The sequence below is a fragment of the Lissotriton helveticus genome, chromosome 4_1 (genome assembly GCF_964261635.1).
Source record: "Lissotriton helveticus chromosome 4_1, aLisHel1.1, whole genome shotgun sequence".
NCBI classification, from domain to species: Eukaryota; Metazoa; Chordata; class Amphibia; order Caudata; family Salamandridae; genus Lissotriton; species Lissotriton helveticus.
Genome location: NC_136063.1, coordinates 969393265 through 969407385, shown reverse-complemented (window position 1 = coordinate 969407385; position 14121 = coordinate 969393265). Strand labels below are relative to the sequence as shown.

Sequence of the window (14121 nt, the reverse complement as noted above, 5' to 3'; positions counted from 1 at the left end):
GGAGATAAACAGTCCAAAATGAGACACAAGAAATATTCATCTTTTTTCAAAGAATTAAACTTGGCCTGTACAGGGATCGAACCTGTGACCTTGGCGTTATTAGCACCACGCTCTAACCAACTGAGCTAACAGGCCAATTTACACATCTGCTGGAGGACCAGCACAGGAAGCAGTGCTAATGATAGTTCAACCGGGAGATTTGGAAAGCTTAATTTCAGCTGTTTAATATGAATTAACTTTCATATTATCAACATGAAGAAACTAATATGACTTCAAAAAAATTGCAATACAAAAGAGATTTCCATACTTAGTGTTAGAATTTTGAACCAGTAACGTTTTTTCCACGTGGTTTAGCAATAAATAAATATTCATCTACTATATTCAATTGATTCATCTAATCATTCTATCAGCTTCTGCGCAAAGGAAATATGGAGGTAAACATGATACAGAAGAAAATACATCTATTTTCAACATTAAAGGAGCTTCAAGTATTGGCTTGGAGACTGATTGAAATTATGTCCTTTGCGTTTTTAACTTCATGCTCTAACAGACTAAACTAATAGGCTCACTAAATATGTGGAATACTTTTGAAGAATTAGCAGATGATGAAATACTACTGACTCCATCCAATCCTTCAAGCAGCGTGTGATTCAAGGAGATAAACAGTCCAAAATGAGACACAAGAAAAATTCATCTTTGTTCAAACAATTAAACTTGGCCTGTACAGGGATCGAACCTGTGACCTTAGCGTTATTAGCACCACGCTCTAACCATCTGAGCTAACAGGCCATTTTGCACAACTACCTGGAGGTCCAGCAAATGAAGAAGGGCAAATGATAGTTAACCCAGGAGATTTGGAAAGCTTCATTTCAGCAGTTTACCATGAAGTTATTGTTATATATTATCAACATGAAGAAACTAATATGACTTAAAAAAATTACAATACAAAAGAGATTTTCATACTTAGTGTTAGAACTTAGAACCATTAACGTTTTTTCCATGTGGTTAAGCAATAAATAAATATTCATCACCTATATTGAATTGATTCATCTAATCATTTTATCAGCTTCTCCTCAAAGGAAATATAGAGATAAATATGATACAGTAGAAAATACATCTTTTTTCAACATTAAAGGAGCATCAAGTATTGGCTTGGAGACTGATTGAAAGTATGTCCTTGGCGTTTTTAACTTCATGCTCTAACAGACTAAACTAATAGAGTCACTAAATATATAGCATACTATTGAAGATGAAGCAGATGATGAAGTCCTACTGATTGTTAATCCGGGATAGTTGGAAAGCTTATATTCAGCTGTTTACATTCATAGTATCTTTATATATTATCAACAAGACTAAACAAAAATGATCTCAATAAATTGCAATAAATAAAAGATTTAGTTACTTGGCGTTAGAACTTAGAACCATTAATAGATATTCCAGGCGCTTTAACCCCTTCGACGCTCATGACGAGCTGGGCTCGTCATGGCGTAGCCTCCTCGCATGCTCATGACGAGCCCAGCTCGTCATGTAAAGTGCGAATCCCTAAAACCCAGCGTACGGGCGGAATTCCGCCCGCACGCATGCGGTTAAGAATAGTAATTAATTCTATAAATATATCAAATGTATTCATCCAATCCTTCAAGCAGCGTTTGATCCAAGGAGATAAACAGTCCAAAATGAGACACAAGAAAAATTCATCTTTTTTCAAAGAATTAAACTTGGCCTGTACAGGGATCGAACCTGTGACCTTGGCGTTATTAGCACAATGCTCTAACCAACTGAGCTAACAGGCCAATTTGCACATCTTCAGGAGGACCAGCACAGGAAGCAGTGCTAATGATAGTTCAACCGGGAGATTTGGAAAGCTTAATTTCAGCTGTTTAATATGAATTAACTTTCATATTATCAACATGAAGAAACTAATATGACTTCAAAAAAATTGCAATTCAAAAGAGATTTCCATACTTAGTGTTAGAATTTTGAACCACTAACTTTTTTTCCACGTGGTTTAGCAATAAATAAATATTCATCACCTATATTCAATTGATTCATCTAATCATTCTATCAGCTTCTGCGCAAAGGAAATATAGAGGTAAACATGATACAGAAGAAAATACATCTATTTTCAACATTAAAGGAGAATCAAGTATTGGCTTGGAGACTGATTGAAATTATGTCCTTTGCGTTTTTAACTTCATGCTCTAACAGACTAAACTAATAGGCTCACTAAATATATAGAATACTTTTGAAGAATTAGCAGATGATGAAATGCTACTGATTCCATCCAATCCTTCAAGCAGCGTGTGATTCAAGGAGATAAACAGTCCAAAATGAGACACAAGAAAAATTCATCTTTGTTCAAACAATTAAACTTGGCCTGTACAGGGATCGAACCTGTGACCTTGGCGTTATTAGCACCACGCTCTAACCATCTGAGCTAACAGGCCATTTTGCACAACTACCTGGAGGTCCAGCAAATGAAGAAGGTCAAATGATAGTTAACCCAGGATGTTTGGAAAGCTTAATTTCAGCAGTTTACCATGAAGTTATTGTTATATATTATCAACATGAAGAAACTAATATGACTTAAAAAAAATTACAATACAAAAGAGATTTTCATACTTAGTGTTAGAACTTAGAACCATTAACGTTTTTTCCATGTGGTTAAGCAATAAATAAATATTCATCACCTATATTGAATTGATTCATCTAATCATTTTATCAGCTTCTCCTCAAAGGAAATATAGAGATAAACATGATACAGTAGAAAATACATCTATTTTCAACATTAAAGGAGCATCAAGTATTGGCTTGGAGACTGATTGAAAGTATGTCCTTGTCGTTTTTAACTTCATGCTCTAACAGACTAAACTAATAGAGTCACTAAATATATAGCATACTATTGAAGATGAAGCAGATGATGAAGTCCTACTGATTGTTAATCCGGGATAGTTGGAAAGCTTATATTCAGCTGTTTACATTCATAGTATCTTTATATATTATCAACAAGACTAAACAAAAATGATCTCAATAAATTGCTATAAATAAGAGATTTAGTTACTTGGCGTTAGAACTTAGAACCATTAATAGATATTCCAGGCGCTTTCAGAATAGTAATTAATTCTATAATTATATCAAATGTATTCATCCAGTCCTTCAAGCAGCGTTTGATCCAAGGAGATAAACAGTCCAAAATGAGACACAAGAAAAATTCATCTTTTTTCAAAGAATTAAACTTGGCCTGTACAGGGATCGAACCTGTGACCTTGGCGTTATTAGCACCACGCTCTAACCAACTGAGCTAACAGGCCAATTTGCACATCTTCTGGAGGACCAGCACAGGAAGCAGTGCTAATGATAGTTCAACCGGGAGATTTGGAAAGCTTAATTTCAGCTGTTTAATATGAATTAACTTTCATATTATCAACATGAAGAAACTAATATGACTTCAAAAAAATTGCAATTCAAAAGAGATTGACATACTTAGTGTTAGAATTTTGAACCACTAACTTTTTTTCCACGTGGTTTAGCAATAAATAAATATTCATCACCTATATTCAATTGATTCATCTAATCATTCTATCAGCTTCTGCGCAAAGGAAATATAGAGGTAAACATGATACAGAAGAAAATACATCTATTTTCAACATTAAAGGAGAATCAAGTATTGGCTTGGAGACTGATTGAAATTATGTCCTTTGCGTTTTTAACTTCATGCTCTAACAGACTAAACTAATAGGCTCACTAAATATATAGAATACTTTTGAAGAATTAGCAGATGATGAAATGCTACTGATTCCATCCAATCCTTGAAGCAGCGTGTGATTCAAGGAGATAAACAGTCCAAAATGAGACACTAGAAAAATTAATCTTTTTTCAAACAATTAAACTTGGCCTGTACAGGGATCGAACCTGTGACCTTAGGGTTATTAGCACCACGCTCTAACCAACTGAGCTAACAGGCCAATTTGCACATCTTCTGGAGGACCAGCACAGGAAGCAGTGCTAATGATAGTTCAACCGGGAGATTTGGAAAGCTTGATTTCAGCTGTTTAATATGAATTAACTTTCATATTATCAACATGAAGAAACTAATATGACTTCAAAAAAATTGCAATACAAAAGAGATTTCCATACTTAGTGTTAGAATTTTGAACCAGTAACGTTTTTTCCACGTGGTTTAGCAATAAATAAATATTCATCACCTATATTCAATTGATTCATCTAATCATTCTATCAGCTTCTGCGCAAAGGAAATATGGAGGTAAACATGATACAGAAGAAAATACATCTATTTTCAACATTAAAGGAGCTTCAAATATTGGCTTGGAGACTGATTGAAATTATGTCCTTTGCGTTTTTAACTTCATGCTCTAACAGACTAAACTAATAGGCTCACTAAATATATAGAATACTTTTGAAGAATTAGCAGATGATGAAATGCTACTGATTCCATCCAATCCTTCAAGCAGCGTGTGATTCAAGAAGATTAACAGTCCAAAATGAGACACAAGAAAAATTCATCTTTGTTCAAACAATTGAACTTGGCCTGTACAGGGATCGATCCTGTGACCTTGGCGTTATTAGCACCACGCTCTAACCATCTGAGCTAACAGGTCATTTTGCACAGCTACCTGGAGGTCCAGCAAATGAAGAAGGGCAAATGATAGTTAACCCAGGAGATTTGGAAAGCTTAATTTCAGCAGTTTACCATGAAGTTATTGTCATATATTATCAACATGAAGAAACTAATATGACTTAAAAAAAATTACAATACAAAAGAGATTTTCATACTTAGTGTTAGAACTTAGAACCATTAACGTTTTTTCCATGTGGTTAAGCAATAAATAAATATTCATCACCTATATTGAATTGATTCACCTAATCATTTTATCAGCTTCTCCTCAAAGGAAATATAGAGATAAACATGATACAGTAGAAAATACATCTATTTTCAACATTAAAGGAGCTTCAAGTATTGGCTTGGAGACTGATTGAAATTATGTCCTTTGCGTTTTTAACTTCATGCTCTAACAGACTAAACTAATAGGCTCACTAAATATATAGAATACTTTTGAAGAATTAGCAGATGATGAAATGCTACTGATTCCATCCAATCCTTCAAGCAGCGTGTGATTCAAGGAGATAAACAGTCCAAAATGAGACACAAGAAAAATTCATCTTTGTTCGAACAATTAAACTTGGCCTGTACAGGGATCGAACCTGTGACCTTGGCGTTATTAGCACCACGCTCTAACCATCTGAGCTAACAGGCCATTTTGCACAACTACCTGGAGGTCCAGCAAATGAAGAAGGGCAAATGATAGTTAACCCAGGATGTTTGGAAAGCTTAATTTCAGCAGTTTACCATGAAGTTATTGTTATATATTATCAACATGAAGAAACTAATATGACTTAAAAAAAATTACAATACAAAAGAGATTTTCATACTTAGTGTTAGAACTTAGAACCATTAACGTTTTTTCCATGTGGTTAAGCAATAAATAAATATTCATCACCTATATTGAATTGATTCATCTAATCATTTTATCAGCTTCTCCTCAAAGGAAATATAGAGATAAACATGATACAGTAGAAAATACATCTATTTTCAGCATTAAAGGAGCATCAAGTATTGGCTTGGAGACTGATTGAAAGTATGTCCTTGGCGTTTTTAACTTCATCCTCTAACAGACTAAACTAATAGAGTCACTAAATATATAGCATACTACTGAAGATGAAGCAGATGATGAAGTCCTACTGATTGTTAATCCGGGATAGTTGGAAAGCTTATATTCAGCTGTTTACATTCATAGTATCTTTATATATTATCAACAAGACTAAACAAAAATGATCTCAATAAATTGCAATAAATAGGAGATTTAGTTACTTGGCGTTAGAACTTAGAACCATTTATAGATATTCGAGGCACTTTAAGAATAGTAATTAATTCTATAATTATATCAAATGTATTCATCCAATCCTTCAAGCAGCGTTTGATCCAAGGAGATAAACAGTCCAAAATGAGACACAAGAAAAATTCATCTTTTTTCAAAGAATTAAACTTGGCCTGTACAGGGATCGAACCTGTGACCTTGGCGTTATTAGCACCACGCTCTAACCAACTGAGCTAACAGGCCAATTTGCACATCTTCTGGAGGACCAGCACAGGAAGCAGTGCTAATGATAGTTCAACCGGGAGATTTGGAAAGCTTAATTTCAGCTGTTTAATATGAATTAACTTTCATATTATCAACATGAAGAAACTAATATGACTTCAAAAAAATTGCAATTCAAAAGAGATTTCCATACTTAGTGTTAGAATTTTGAACCACTAACTTTTTTTCCACGTGGTTTAGCAATAAATAAATATTCATCACCTATATTCAATTGATTCATCTAATCATTCTATCAGCTTCTGCGCAAAGGAAATATAGAGGTAAACATGATACAGAAGAAAATACATCTATTTTCAACATTAAAGGAGAATCAAGTATTGGCTTGGAGACTGATTGAAATTATGTCCTTTGCGTTTTTAACTTCATGCTCTAACAGACTAAACTAATAGGCTCACTAAATATATAGAATACTTTTGAAGAATTAGCAGATGATGAAATGCTACTGATTCCATCCAATCCTTCAAGCAGCGTGTGATTCAAGAAGATTAACAGTCCAAAATGAGACACAAGAAAAATTCATCTTTGTTCAAACAATTGAACTTGGCCTGTACAGGGATCGAACCTGTGACCTTGGCATTATTAGCACCACGCTCTAACCATCTGAGCTAACAGGTCATTTTGCACAACTACCTGGAGGTCCAGCAAATGAAGAAGGGCAAATGATAGTTAACCCAGGATATTTGGAAAGCTTAATTTCAGCAGTTTACCATGAAGTTATTGTTATATATTATCAACATGAAGAAACTAATATGACTTAAAAAAAATTACAATACAAAAGAGATTTTCATACTTAGTGTTAGAACTTAGAACCATTAACGTTTTTTCCATGTGGTTAAGCAATAAATAAATATTCATCACCTATATTGAATTGATTCATCTAATCATTTTATCAGCTTCTCCTCAAAGGAAATATAGAGATAAACATGATACAGTAGAAAATACATCTATTTTCAACATTAAAGGAGCATCAAGTATTGGCTTGGAGACTGATTGAAAGTATGTCCTTGTCGTTTTTAACTTCATGCTCTAACAGACTAAACTAATAGAGTCACTAAATATATAGCATACTATTGAAGATGAAGCAGATGATGAAGTCCTACTGATTGTTAATCCGGGATAGTTGGAAAGCTTATATTCAGCTGTTTACATTCATAGTATCTTTATATATTATCAACAAGACTAAGCAAAAATGATCTCAATAAAATGCTATAAATAAGAGATTTAGTTACTTGGCGTTAGAACTTAGAACCATTAATAGATATTCCAGGCGCTTTAAGAATAGTAATTAATTCTATAATTATATCAAATGTATTCATCCAGTCCTTCAAGCAGCGTTTGATCCAAGGAGATAAACAGTCCAAAATGAGACACAAGAAAAATTTATCTTTTTTCAAAGAATTAAACTTGGCCTGTACAGGGATCGAACCTGTGACCTTGGCTTTATTAGCACCACGCTCTAACCAACTGAGCTAACAGGCCAATTTGCACATCTTCTGGAGGACCAGCACAGGAAGCAGTGCTAATGATAGTTCAACCGGGAGATTTGGAAAGCTTAATTTCAGCTGTTTAATATGAATTAACTTTCATATTATCAACATGAAGAAACTAATATGACTTCAAAAAAATTGCAATACAAAAGAGATTTCCATACTTAGTGTTAGAATTTTGAACCAGTAACGTTTTTTCCACGTGGTTTAGCAATAAATAAATATTCATCACCTATATTGAATTGATTCATCTAATCATTTTATCAGCTTCTCCTCAAAGGAAATATAGAGATAAACATGATACAGTAGAAAATACATCTATTTTCAGCATTAAAGGAGCATCAAGTATTGGCTTGGAGACTGATTGAAAGTATGTCCTTGGCGTTTTTAACTTCATCCTCTAACAGACTAAACTAATAGAGTCACTAAATATATAGCATACTACTGAAGATGAAGCAGATGATGAAGTCCTACTGATTGTTAATCCGGGATAGTTGGAAAGCTTATATTCAGCTGTTTACATTCATAGTATCTTTATATATTATCAACAAGACTAAACAAAAATGATCTCAATAAATTGCAATAAATAGGAGATTTAGTTACTTGGCGTTAGAACTTAGAACCATTTATAGATATTCGAGGCACTTTAAGAATAGTAATTAATTCTATAATTATATCAAATGTATTCATCCAATCCTTCAAGCAGCGTTTGATCCAAGGAGATAAACAGTCCAAAATGAGACACAAGAAAAATTCATCTTTTTTCAAAGAATTAAACTTGGCCTGTACAGGGATCGAACCTGTGACCTTGGCGTTATTAGCACCACGCTCTAACCAACTGAGCTAACAGGCCAATTTGCACATCTTCTGGAGGACCAGCACAGGAAGCAGTGCTAATGATAGTTCAACCGGGAGATTTGGAAAGCTTAATTTCAGCTGTTTAATATGAATTAACTTTCATATTATCAACATGAAGAAACTAATATGACTTCAAAAAAATTGCAATTCAAAAGAGATTTCCATACTTAGTGTTAGAATTTTGAACCACTAACTTTTTTTCCACGTGGTTTAGCAATAAATAAATATTCATCACCTATATTCAATTGATTCATCTAATCATTCTATCAGCTTCTGCGCAAAGGAAATATAGAGGTAAACATGATACAGAAGAAAATACATCTATTTTCAACATTAAAGGAGAATCAAGTATTGGCTTGGAGACTGATTGAAATTATGTCCTTTGCGTTTTTAACTTCATGCTCTAACAGACTAAACTAATAGGCTCACTAAATATATAGAATACTTTTGAAGAATTAGCAGATGATGAAATGCTACTGATTCCATCCAATCCTTCAAGCAGCGTGTGATTCAAGAAGATTAACAGTCCAAAATGAGACACAAGAAAAATTCATCTTTGTTCAAACAATTGAACTTGGCCTGTACAGGGATCGAACCTGTGACCTTGGCATTATTAGCACCACGCTCTAACCATCTGAGCTAACAGGTCATTTTGCACAACTACCTGGAGGTCCAGCAAATGAAGAAGGGCAAATGATAGTTTACCCAGGATATTTGGAAAGCTTAATTTCAGCAGTTTACCATGAAGTTATTGTTATATATTATCAACATGAAGAAACTAATATGACTTAAAAAAAATTACAATACAAAAGAGATTTTCATACTTAGTGTTAGAACTTAGAACCATTAACATTTTTTCCATGTGGTTAAGCAATAAATAAATATTCATCACCTATATTGAATTGATTCATCTAATCATTTTATCAGCTTCTCCTCAAAGGAAATATAGAGATAAACATGATACAGTAGAAAATACATCTATTTTCAACATTAAAGGAGCATCAAGTATTGGCTTGGAGACTGATTGAAAGTATGTCCTTGTCGTTTTTAACTTCATGCTCTAACAGACTAAACTAATAGAGTCACTAAATATATAGCATACTATTGAAGATGAAGCAGATGATGAAGTCCTACTGATTGTTAATCCGGGATAGTTGGAAAGCTTATATTCAGCTGTTTACATTCATAGTATCTTTATATATTATCAACAAGACTAAGCAAAAATGATCTCAATAAAATGCTATAAATAAGAGATTTAGTTACTTGGCGTTAGAACTTAGAACCATTAATAGATATTCCAGGCGCTTTAAGAATAGTAATTAATTCTATAATTATATCAAATGTATTCATCCAGTCCTTCAAGCAGCCTTTGATCCAAGGAGATAAACAGTCCAAAATGAGACACAAGAAAAATTTATCTTTTTTCAAAGAATTAAACTTGGCCTGTACAGGGATCGAACCTGTGACCTTGGCGTTATTAGCACCACGCTCTAACCAACTGAGCTAACAGGCCAATTTGCACATCTTCTGGAGGACCAGCACAGGAAGCAGTGCTAATGATAGTTCAACCGGGAGATTTGGAAAGCTTAATTTCAGCTGTTTAATATGAATTAACTTTCATATTATCAACATGAAGAAACTAATATGACTTCAAAAAAATTGCAATACAAAAGAGATTTCCATACTTAGTGTTAGAATTTTGAACCAGTAACGTTTTTTCCACGTGGTTTAGCAATAAATAAATATTCATCACCTATATTCAATTGATTCATCTAATCATTCTATCAGCTTCTGCGCAAAGGAAATATGGAGGTAAACATGATACAGAAGAAAATACATCTATTTTCAACATTAAAGGAGCTTCAAATATTGGCTTGGAGACTGATTGAAATTATGTCCTTTGCGTTTTTAACTTCATGCTCTAACAGACTAAACTAATAGGCTCACTAAATATATAGAATACTTTTGAAGAATTAGCAGATGATGAAATGCTACTGATTCCATCCAACCCTTCAAGCAGCGTGTGATTCAAGAAGATTAACAGTCCAAAATGAGACAAGAAAAATTTATCTTTTTTCAAAGAATTAAACTTGGCCTGTACAGGGATCGAACCTGTGACCTTGGCGTTATTAGCACCACGCTCTAACCAACTGAGCTAACAGGCCAATTTGCACATCTTCTGGAGGACCAGCACAGGAAGCAGTGCTAATGATAGTTCAACCGGGAGATTTGGAAAGCTTAATTTCAGCTGTTTAATATGAATTAACTTTCATATTATCAACATGAAGAAACTAATATGACTTCAAAAAAATTGCAATACAAAAGAGATTTCCATACTTAGTGTTAGAATTTTGAACCAGTAACGTTTTTTCCACGTGGTTTAGCAATAAATAAATATTCATCACCTATATTCAATTGATTCATCTAATCATTCTATCAGCTTCTGCGCAAAGGAAATATGGAGGTAAACATGATACAGAAGAAAATACATCTATTTTCAACATTAAAGGAGCTTCAAATATTGGCTTGGAGACTGATTGAAATTATGTCCTTTGCGTTTTTAACTTCATGCTCTAACAGACTAAACTAATAGGCTCACTAAATATATAGAATACTTTTGAAGAATTAGCAGATGATGAAATGCTACTGATTCCATCCAACCCTTCAAGCAGCGTGTGATTCAAGAAGATTAACAGTCCAAAATGAGACACAAGAAAAATTCATCTTTGTTCAAACAATTGAACTTGGCCTGTACAGGGATCGAACCTGTGACCTTGGCGTTATTAGGACCACGCTCTAACCATCTGAGCTAACAGGTCATTTTGCACAACTACCTGGAGGTCCAGCAAATGAAGAAGGGCAAATGATAGTTAACCCAGGATATTTGGAAAGCTTAATTTCAGCAGTTTACCATGAAGTTATTGTTATATATTATCAACATGAAGAAACTAATATGACTTAAAAAAAATTACAATACAAAAGAGATTTTCATACTTAGTGTTAGAACTTAGAACCATTAACGTTTTTTCCATGTGGTTAAGCAATAAATAAATATTCATCACCTATATTGAATTGATTCATCTAATCATTTTATCAGCTTCTCCTCAAAGGAAATATAGAGATAAACATGATACAGTAGAAAATACATCTATTTTCAACATTAAAGGAGCATCAAGTATTGGCTTGGAGACTGATTGAAAGTATGTCCTTGTCGTTTTTAACTTCATGCTCTAACAGACTAAACTAATAGAGTCACTAAATATATAGCATACTATTGAAGATGAAGCAGATGATGAAGTCCTACTGATTGTTAATCCGGGATAGTTGGAAAGCTTATATTCAGCTGTTTACATTCATAGTATCTTTATATATTATCAACAAGACTAAACAAAAATGATCTCAATAAATTGCTATAAATAAGAGATTTAGTTACTTGGCGTTAGAACTTAGAACCATTAATAGATATTCCAGGCGCTTTAAGAATAGTAATTAATTCTATAATTATATCAAATGTATTCATCCAGTCCTTCAAGCAGCGTTTGATCCAAGGAGATAAACAGTCCAAAATGAGACACAAGAAAAATTTATCTTTTTTCAAAGAATTAAACTTGGCCTGTACAGGGATCGAACCTGTGACCTTGGCGTTATTAGCACCACGCTCTAACCAACTGAGCTACCAGGCCAATTTGCACATCTTCTGGAGGACCAGCACAGGAAGCAGTGCTAATGATAGTTCAACCGGGAGATTTGGAAAGCTTAATTTCAGCTGTTTAATATGAATTAACTTTCATATTATCAACATGAAGAAACTAATATGACTTCAAAAAAATTGCAATACAAAAGAGATTTCCATACTTAGTGTTAGAATTTTGAACCAGTAACGTTTTTTCCACGTGGTTTAGCAATAAATAAATATTCATCACCTATATTCAATTGATTCATCTAATCATTCTATCAGCTTCTGCGCAAAGGAAATATGGAGGTACATGATACAGAAGAAAATACATCTATTTTCAACATTAAAGGAGCTTCAAATATTGGCTTGGAGACTGATTGAAATTATGTCCTTTGCGTTTTTAACTTCATGCTCTAACAGACTAAACTAATAGGCTCACTAAATATATAGAATACTTTTGAAGAATTAGCAGATGATGAAATGCTACTGATTCCATCCAACCCTTCAAGCAGCGTGTGATTCAAGAAGATTAACAGTCCAAAATGAGACACAAGAAAAATTCATCTTTGCTCAAACAATTGAACTTGGCCTGTACAGGGATCGAACCTGTGACCTTGGCGTTATTAGCACCACGCTCTAACCATCTGAGCTAACAGGCCATTTTGCACAACTACCTGGAGGTCCAGCAAATGAAGAAGGGCAAATGATAGTTAACCCAGGAGATTTGGAAAGCTTAATTTCAGCAGTTTACCATGAAGTTATTGTTATATATTATCAACATGAAGAAACTAATATGACTTAAAAAAAATTACAATACAAAAGAGATTTTCATACTTAGTGTTAGAACTTAGAACCATTAACGTTTTTTCCATGTGGTTAAGCAATAAATAAATATTCATCACCTATATTGAATTGATTCATCTAATCATTTTATCAGCTTCTCCTCAAAGGAAATATAGAGATAAACATGATACAGTAGAAAATACATCTATTTTCAACATTAAAGGAGCATCAAGTATTGGCTTGGAGACTGATTGAAAGTATGTCCTTGGCGTTTTTAACTTCATGCTCTAACAGACTAAACTAATAGAGTCACTAAATATATAGCATACTATTGAAGATGAAGCAGATGATGAAGTCCTACTGATTGTTAATCCGGCATAGTTGGAAAGCTTATATTCAGCTGTTTACATTCATAGTATCTTTATATATTATCAACAAGACTAAACAAAAATGATCTCAATAAATTGCAATAAATAAAAGATTTAGTTACTTGGCGTTAGAACTTAGAACCATTAATAGATATTCCAGGCGCTTTAAGAATAGTAATTAATTCTATAAATATATCAAATGTATTCATCCAATCCTTCAAGCAGCGTTTGATCCAAGGAGATAAACAGTCCAAAATCAGACACATGAAATATTCATCTTTTTTCAAAGAATTAAACTTGGCCTGTACAGGGATCGAACCTGTGACCTTGGCGTTGTTAGCACCACGCTCTAACCAACTGAGCTAACAGGCCAATTTACACATCTTCTGGAGGACCAGCACAGGAAGCAGTGCTAATGATAGTTCAACCGGGAGATTTGGAAAGCTTAATTTCAGCTGTTTAATATGAATTAACTTTCATATTATCAACATGAAGAAACTAATATGACTTCAAAAAAATTGCAATACAAAAGAGATTTTCATACTTAGTGATGGAACTTAGAACCATTAACGTTTTTTCCACGTGGTTTAGCAATAAATAAATATTCATCATCTATATTCAATTGATTCATCTAATCATTCTATCAGCTTCTGCGCAAAGGAAATATGGAGGTAAACATGATACAGAAGAAAATACATCTATTTTCAACATTAAAGGAGCATCAAGTATTGGCTTGGAGACTGATTGAAATTATGTCCTTTGCGTTTTTA

General features: G+C 33.5%; 12 non-coding genes across 12 annotated transcripts; all 12 read right to left on the bottom strand.

Moving 5' to 3' along the window:
• Positions 1–61: 61 nt before the first annotated feature.
• TRNAI-AAU (transfer RNA isoleucine (anticodon AAU)) lies at positions 62–135 on the bottom strand. Its single transcript has one exon. It is a non-coding gene; the product is annotated as a tRNA-Ile (tRNA).
• A 1584-nt stretch (positions 136–1719) lies between these two features.
• On the bottom strand, positions 1720–1793 carry TRNAI-AAU (transfer RNA isoleucine (anticodon AAU)). Its single transcript has one exon. It is a non-coding gene; the product is annotated as a tRNA-Ile (tRNA).
• Positions 1794–2373: 580 nt separating this feature from the next.
• TRNAI-AAU (transfer RNA isoleucine (anticodon AAU)) lies at positions 2374–2447 on the bottom strand. Its single transcript has one exon. It is a non-coding gene; the product is annotated as a tRNA-Ile (tRNA).
• A 790-nt stretch (positions 2448–3237) lies between these two features.
• TRNAI-AAU (transfer RNA isoleucine (anticodon AAU)) lies at positions 3238–3311 on the bottom strand. The gene has a single exon. It is a non-coding gene; the product is annotated as a tRNA-Ile (tRNA).
• A 1891-nt stretch (positions 3312–5202) lies between these two features.
• On the bottom strand, positions 5203–5276 carry TRNAI-AAU (transfer RNA isoleucine (anticodon AAU)). The gene has a single exon. It is a non-coding gene; the product is annotated as a tRNA-Ile (tRNA).
• A 790-nt stretch (positions 5277–6066) lies between these two features.
• TRNAI-AAU (transfer RNA isoleucine (anticodon AAU)) lies at positions 6067–6140 on the bottom strand. Its single transcript has one exon. It is a non-coding gene; the product is annotated as a tRNA-Ile (tRNA).
• A 2305-nt stretch (positions 6141–8445) lies between these two features.
• On the bottom strand, positions 8446–8519 carry TRNAI-AAU (transfer RNA isoleucine (anticodon AAU)). The gene has a single exon. It is a non-coding gene; the product is annotated as a tRNA-Ile (tRNA).
• Positions 8520–9963: 1444 nt separating this feature from the next.
• Positions 9964–10037, bottom strand: TRNAI-AAU (transfer RNA isoleucine (anticodon AAU)). The gene has a single exon. It is a non-coding gene; the product is annotated as a tRNA-Ile (tRNA).
• Positions 10038–10615: 578 nt separating this feature from the next.
• Positions 10616–10689, bottom strand: TRNAI-AAU (transfer RNA isoleucine (anticodon AAU)). The gene has a single exon. It is a non-coding gene; the product is annotated as a tRNA-Ile (tRNA).
• Positions 10690–12133: 1444 nt separating this feature from the next.
• TRNAI-AAU (transfer RNA isoleucine (anticodon AAU)) lies at positions 12134–12207 on the bottom strand. The gene has a single exon. It is a non-coding gene; the product is annotated as a tRNA-Ile (tRNA).
• Positions 12208–12785: 578 nt separating this feature from the next.
• Positions 12786–12859, bottom strand: TRNAI-AAU (transfer RNA isoleucine (anticodon AAU)). The gene has a single exon. It is a non-coding gene; the product is annotated as a tRNA-Ile (tRNA).
• Positions 12860–13649: 790 nt separating this feature from the next.
• Positions 13650–13723, bottom strand: TRNAV-AAC (transfer RNA valine (anticodon AAC)). The gene has a single exon. It is a non-coding gene; the product is annotated as a tRNA-Val (tRNA).
• Between the last annotated feature and the right edge of the window lie 398 nt (positions 13724–14121).